Source organism: Brassica oleracea, chromosome C2 (genome assembly GCF_000695525.1).
Source record: "Brassica oleracea var. oleracea cultivar TO1000 chromosome C2, BOL, whole genome shotgun sequence".
Classification (NCBI taxonomy): domain Eukaryota; kingdom Viridiplantae; phylum Streptophyta; class Magnoliopsida; order Brassicales; family Brassicaceae; genus Brassica; species Brassica oleracea.
This window is the reverse complement of record NC_027749.1, coordinates 43,281,466-43,288,817: the sequence shown is the minus strand read 5'-3', so window position 1 is coordinate 43,288,817 and position 7,352 is coordinate 43,281,466. Positions and strand designations below refer to the sequence as shown.

Sequence of the window (7,352 nt, the reverse complement as noted above, 5' to 3'; positions counted from 1 at the left end):
ATAAACTTTCTGACTAATATTAAAACTACTTGTAAGCTCTTGTTTGTTAGAATGTCTTTTTAGTAGTTTTTGTCCCTTTAATTATATAAACTTAAAATCATTAGAGATCTATGAAGGAAAATACTACTCTTTTGTATTTTTTTAAATGATGATGCATATTTCTTTATATTGATTTTTATTAATGAGTTTTATTTTTTATATTTAAATAAATAGTAAAAAAAAAACAAAACAATAAAAATTATTTATCATATGTGAAAAATTTGTAACATCAATTTAAATACAGAAAGATAAAGTGTATATATATCTACAAAACATGATATACTGTTGGGCAGAAAAACATAAAAAATTCATCCAGCTTATTTACTTATCTACTAAATTAAAGAGTTGAACTTATTTTGTTAGATTGTTTGACATCTTCTATAGGTTCATATAACTGTTGAGAAAGACAAAACCTATCATAAAAAGGTCAGTCACGAACTTGTGTCTGTAACATGTATATACATTGCGATATTTTTGTCACATTGAACAATCACAAAACTCAATGTGAAGATGTGAACTATAATATTTAACATTTCTACCAAAAAAAAAGATGTGGACTATTGCCATCTACCCCGACCCATCTTGTTGCCAGTAAACTTCAATCATTACTCCAATTGAATTTTCTGCGTTTGGTGTCAAGGATCCCACCAAATCTGGCTCCCACCGTATCCATATCTATATTTACAATGATCATATAATTTAGTGGAATTCCTCATCTGTTGCATTTTATATTTATATCTGCTATTGGATTTCCTTTTAAGTGAGATGCCAGATTCTAAATCGTGGGTGACCATGGTTCTTGCAGCGGTTGCACTTTCTAGTTTAGCCCGTCTAGCGATGTTCAGAAACACTTTTTCAAGAGATGCAAGCCCGAGCTGTAAGTCCGAGTTTCTAAACTCAGGTTCCCCATTTTATAGCTCCTCAAAAATATTGCAGAAATGTCTAGAGATAATATATAGTACATTTCTTACCGTAAGAAATGTCTCTTTGTCGTGGGGGATAACAAAAATCAAGAAAGCCTTGTTTTGGATCTGTAGGCTCAACTTTCAAGTGCTTCAAATAGTATATTAGTAATTAAGGTAAGCTGGCCGGTAAAAACATATTTGGGTCTTTATAATACCTCGTTAAAAAATCACTTAAGTGGCTTGTACGAAGCTCCAGCACCGATGCTATTGTTCTTTTTGCTTTCAATGAAGCTAATGGTAGCAAAAAAAAACAGTGCCGCAGTGGGAGTGCAATTAAGATTACTAAAACATAGGTTATGACTCAAGATAAGGAAGCAATTAAGATTACTAAGACTTAGGTTATGACTCAAGATAAGGAAGGTGGTGAATCTGGTGATCAAAGTTTTGTGTACTTACATCGTAAAATACAACGCTGCCATTACTGTATCTGTCGTGTCTACCGATCCCATCGAATCTTTGAGGGTAGTGATCATAACAAATCTTCTTTCCCAACTTAGAAGCCACCACGAAACACATTTATTCTCTTAGATTTTTGCTATCGTAGATGTATTGATCACAGTCGACATTCAAAAGATAAAGCACAATTGATAGAAACCCCGAGACTCGTATCTTCAATTGAATATATAGCACAACATGAAAAGACGAAAGAATCAATAAGTTTGCGAGAGACCATTATATATCAGTTTAAAATATACAATCAAGGATTAAGCATAATTATTTACCAACAAATTCATGGCGCCAGCCTTCTTATGATAAGCCAAATCCAGGTCTCACAAGAAGATAAACCAGCCTAGGACAAACACTGTTGTTTCCAAGGAATACCTTTTGGAATGAGCAAACATGAAAAATAATCAGAAAAGTTTGGGAGTAGTGTATGCACACCACACTTATAACAAAATGAAACATTTGACACCTCTGAGCATCTCACCTAGATCATGGCAGGATGATTGGGCCAAGAAGTCATGCATAGTCCAGTCTTCTTAGTCGCAACTATAAATCATTGATGTTAACCTTGAATTCTTAATCTCTCTGTGTCAGGGAAAAGAAAATGTAAATTTTGTGATATAAAGTCAGAAACTAATATTAACAAACCTTCATGGTTCCGCGTACACTAACCCAACATCCCAGCTGATGACTGTAATAAAAGAATAAAAGAAAGTGAAACCACCGAAATCAGATTTCGTGGTTTTAGTTTTATAATATAAACAGAGAACAGTCGTTTAACCACATATACCATTTTTATTTGCTCTATTTCGGTGATCTACTTCTTGGTCATCTTCCTCATTATCATCCTCGCCCTCATCCATCTGAAGGTCGTTTGTGACAACAACTTCATCCCAATGGTTGATCTGCATAAGAAACAGTAGGTGGGTTCAAATCGTGGAACTTAATTAAGAAGCAACCAGAACTGAAGATGAAATGAAAAGGTGCACATCCCATCTGATATCATTAGTCGTGCTTTAGCCTTGGAGCTTAAACACGCTGGTGCTTTTGAGGATAACGTTGTGAGGAACTTTGGTCTTGAATATCACCGTATATATAGCTAGGTTGGGGAAAGGGAAGAAATTGAAGAGGGTATTGTGTTGAATGGTACAGTTATTGATCTTGATAGTGGGGAGGGCGATCGGCGAAGACAATATCTTCGACGCCGTAGAGTGCAAAGGAAAAGTCACAGACAAATATTTGAGGAAGAGACGATAAGATTGTGTGTTAACAAAAAGAATGAGCTGATGTGGTAAGTTAATGGCATATGATTGACTGATTTTTTGATCTGACGTGGATATGCTCTCCTTTGAGCATATGTCCCTTTTAGTATTGTAAGATTTAAGTATCAGTCTTTTAAAAAAATAACTAAAATTGTTTGGGTCTGTAAACTCTTACAACTTTCTAAAATGAAGTTCATACACATCACATTTTTTTGTACACGTCACATCAACGCATTAGGATTCTTCCTCTTCCTCTCCAAATCAAGCCACCATCGTTTTCATTAGGTATTGATTTTTATCCTAAGATTGATTTATTTGGAAAGGACGAAACAAAGCTTACTACGGACTTCATTACTATTTTAGGAAGAAATAAGCTGACTAAAATCTAGGACATAACATGAGGTGGATTGATTTGATGGGTTAAGTAACTTCATCACTTCATAAAAGACATCAGTGTAGAGGCGAAAGCAGAGAATACAAAGGAGTGAGAGATGACGACGGCAGTGTAATGTTGGTTGAGATATAGCTACCCATATGAGCCCAGAAGAGTTGTATTAACAATAATCGTCTTTAGTCTCCTCAATAACTTAACTACTCAGGTCATTCTATGGTTGTTTCTGTGGTTGAAATTAGAGCAGGTCTTGTAAAAATAAATCCTTGTAAATGTGATGTGAGAAGTAAAAATGGATAAAAGAGCAAAAATGATCTTAGAACAGCCATGAATCTTTCATTTTTTTCTTTGTATGATTGCTTACAGATTGCAAAGATAGGAACCAAAGACAGCAGCTTGAGAAAATATGCAGAAGGTGAAAGCCTAAGCTGCCGATTAAAACCTCGAGTTCCTATTTTATTTATTAAAAGCTCATAGAAACGAAGCAAACCATGATCATTTTATTGGAATTTCTTTTTGTTAAGATCTTGTACAAGCTTCAAATAGCCAGGTTGAAAGCACTGGAGATGAAACAAAGTTTAGAATCCAGTGATCATCGACAAGAACAACAACAAAATCACCAGACCTAGAGAAACTCAGTGATAATCAAGCATCTTGTTCGAAACATCATCGCAATTCCGTTGTATCACCAAGTTCAGTATTTTATAGAATACAAGAGGAAGTTCATAAAAGTTGCAGGAATCTAACAATCTGATTCGATCATAGAGGGAGCAATCCATTTGTTAAGTGATGAAGCATTGACTTTGTTCAAAATTATTATGTGAATCATCTTCTTTTCGAAGTGTACTGTAACATCCCGAGTTGTGATATGTGAAAAGGATTAAGAGAATTGATTTGGCTACCTATGTCACCAAAGTTGACTTACCTTTTCCGGAGCACATCCTGAAAGAACACTAGAGTTAAGCGTGCTTGAGCTGGAGTAGTGGAAGGATGGGTGACCTATCGGGAAGTGATTCGCGATAGCGTGCGAGTGAGGCCAAAGCATGGGAAAAGGTCGGGTGGTGATTGCAGGGTCAGTAAACAATGATTTCGAGCCTTTAGAAAAATTAACGGACCGATCGCTGGAACGGGATGGGCCCACGGGCCGAGAGAGCGGGCGTGGGTGGCCCATTAGCCGTGGACGGTCGGGGCGTTACAAGTGGTATCAGAGGTGGTTAGTCATCTCAGTTCTGACTTGAGAGGCGTCTTGAGACCTGTCGTGGGGTTCAACGAGGACGTTGCGTTCTTTGAGAGTGGGTGAATTGTAACATCCCGAGTTGTGATATGTGAAAAGGCTTAAGAGAATTGATTTGGCTACCTATGTCACCAAAGTTGATTTACATTTTCCGGAGCACATCCTGAAAGAACTCTAGAGTTAAGCGTGCTTGAGCTGAAGTAGTGGAAGGATGAGTGACCTATCGGGAAGTGATTCGCGATAGCGTGCGAGTGAGGCCAAAGCATGGGAAAAGGTCGGGTGGTGATTGCAGGGTCAGTAAACAATGATTTCGAGCCTTTAGAAAAATTAACGGACCGATCGCTGGAACGGGATGGGCCCACGGGCCGAGAGAGCGGGCGTGAGTGGTCCATTAGCCGTGGGCGGTCGGGGCGTTACATGTACATTCCTAACCAGTACGAGATATGGTTATAACTTCACTACATTTTCAAGGTAAGGTAACATATGTTTAGAATGTATTCTTACAAATCAACAATTAAGTTTTAACATAAGAATAAATGAAACCAGACTTCACACTAGACCAAAAAACACAACCTATACATTACAACAAAATTTCTCAATTTTCAGAAATATCATTAAATTAAAAATAGATATAAAATATCTCAGAAAATAAAAAAAATTGAAATTCTCTCACACTTGAAATTTAGCACTGATAGTCTATTGATATCTCATTTTAATCAAATTTTATTTAATATAAAAAGTTGAAAAATAAATCTATAAAATAAAATACTTATAAAACTTTTATATAAAAAACTTCTGTGGCGTAGCGCAGGTATTACCTAGTCAATATAATAATAGGAGAGTTTATACTCTCCATTTAGGTTATCCACGTCATCACCTCTCTCTATTTGTGGGACCCACATAACCACTGGCGAACGTTTGTTGAATAATCTGTGATTTATGATTATGATGGGCCATTGAATTTGTTTGATTTATGATGAGATTTATAATATACTCATGATCCCATTACATATCCAAACTTATACGTAAGTCCATATTTTATCCAAACTAAATATCAAAGCCCATATATGATTTGTTCGGCGATTATGTCAAAGAGGGGCTCTCCGGCTACGATGTACCATCACTCTCTGAACCGGTGCAATATGTAATTCACTATCCATAAACTCTTTCTTTCCCTGTATCTCTTGATCTCCTCATCTTTCTCAACCCGAAGAGACGTTACTCTCTCAACAGCGGCAGTCAGTGTCCCGTTTGCAGTTACTCCTTAAATATCTCTGTCTCACTCTCTTTACGAGCAAAACCTGAAGCGTTTATTAACCGGGATTCATATAAATAGGTGAGGGGTTGCAAGCTTCTCATACACATAATCTTAGTAATTCTTTCGTCGATCCATAGATCACTCCTTATAAAATGTCTGTCTCTGATGCAAATTCCGCTTAACATGCAACTTTTGATGATGTCCGCCTTGGTCGATCCTCCCAGGTGATTGTTGACGATCTCCACCACGCTACATTTATATTCCTTTGTATATGTCATGAAATCATCTTATGACAAACGTTTGTCCTTCACAAATATGGTTCTGGTCAATAGACATTTGCTAAACGGTAAACGCTACTATCAATGCCCTAAGATCATGCAATTCTCTTTTTAGCAGGATTGCTTTCATCCTATAGTTTGATCGAGTTTCAGGGCACAATCTTATTCCAAGAAGGGTTTAAGGGTGAGGACTCTTCCATTATGCCTGACTTTCATTCTTGGTTGACTTTCATTAATATTAATAACAATCACAACTGCATTTTTCATTTAGGAAGAATGTGGAAGGACAAGACTACGGGGGAATCTGCTGTGGTGTTTTGACTGTAAAGTAAGATCTTTTCATCGATTCTATCATCAAATCTATGCCATATATTTCATGGTGGTTAACCATTGATTTGGCTATTTATGCTACTAATTTATATAGTGCAACTATTGTTTCTTCTGGATGACTAAGAGTATTTGGCAGACAGGTTGCAGAGCTTCCTTTAGTTGCAATACGCATGTGCGGCTACAAATGTGATGGAAGTTGATCACCACCGTGAGTGAATATCTGAAGTGTAGCAAACCGTTGTTCCTGCAAACTTTCCCTGCATTACAAAACTCTATGAATCCAATTACTACTTCTCTTTTGTTTTGTTTTTCATGTTTAGCGTTTTAAAATTTTCTGCAACGAAGCTTGAATTTGGAGCAGTGCTATTTCGTTTTTAACAAAGAAGAAGCTCGACGGCTATTTAGACCATTGCAAACAATCTTTTGTCCATTCAAGTACTACCTCGAGGACCATAGCTACACTTTGTACAAAATTTAGGATCTCAATACCTTATCCATGTCGTATTCTTTAAAATATGTCGCCTCTATTTTACACAAGCCAATGACTTTAGAAAGCTAACATTTACACCGGAGTATTTAGGGCCACTAATTAATGGGCTTACGATAACCCATTTTAAAACGTACGTCGTCCAAGTTTAATTCATATTTCAGAGTTTCGAACTGGCTCAGTCCAAGTTTAACTCAACCAATTTTAAAAACCACCATCACCTTTACATTAAAAAGTAACATGTTAACTAAAATGATCACCACCTGTTTAAACTACTTTCTTTATCAAGCATGATTAACAACTATATCAAACAATAAAGTAGTCAAACTATTTTAATTAATTTATATACTTTTTTTTTTGGTAAACTGATTTATATAATTATGTAAATATTATTGTTAGGCCTGGGACGGATCGTGTATCCGGGCAATTTTAAGGTATCCGGATCCTTATCCGGCGGATCCGTAATTTTACTATCCTTATCCGGATCCGGAGTTTTCGGATATCCAGGGTTTTCGGATATCCTTCTAAAAATTGTAATATCTGGCGGATATTTGGATCCGGATTTGGATCCTTAAAATAAATAAAAAATAATATTAATATATTAAAAATATTAAAAATAATTTAAAAATAAAAATATATATAATGTTTTTTATTTATTTTTATG

General features: G+C 36.0%; 1 long non-coding RNA gene across 6 annotated transcripts; it reads right to left on the bottom strand.

The window, feature by feature from the left end:
- Nucleotides 1-788: 788 nt before the first annotated feature.
- On the bottom strand, nt 789-2,717 carry LOC106322871. 6 transcript variants are annotated; one of them, XR_001266560.1, is made up of 8 exons: nt 2,239-2,716; nt 2,097-2,139; nt 1,933-2,033; nt 1,727-1,826; nt 1,401-1,613; nt 1,160-1,235; nt 1,011-1,092; nt 789-914 (listed from the first exon to the last, which is right to left on the bottom strand). It is a non-coding gene; the product is annotated as an uncharacterized LOC106322871 (long non-coding RNA). The 6 variants fall into 6 exon arrangements; XR_001266559.1 differs by having other exon boundaries at nt 1,160-1,613; nt 2,239-2,717; XR_001266556.1 differs by having other exon boundaries at nt 1,011-1,235; nt 2,239-2,714.
- Nucleotides 2,718-7,352: the final 4,635 nt, after the last annotated feature.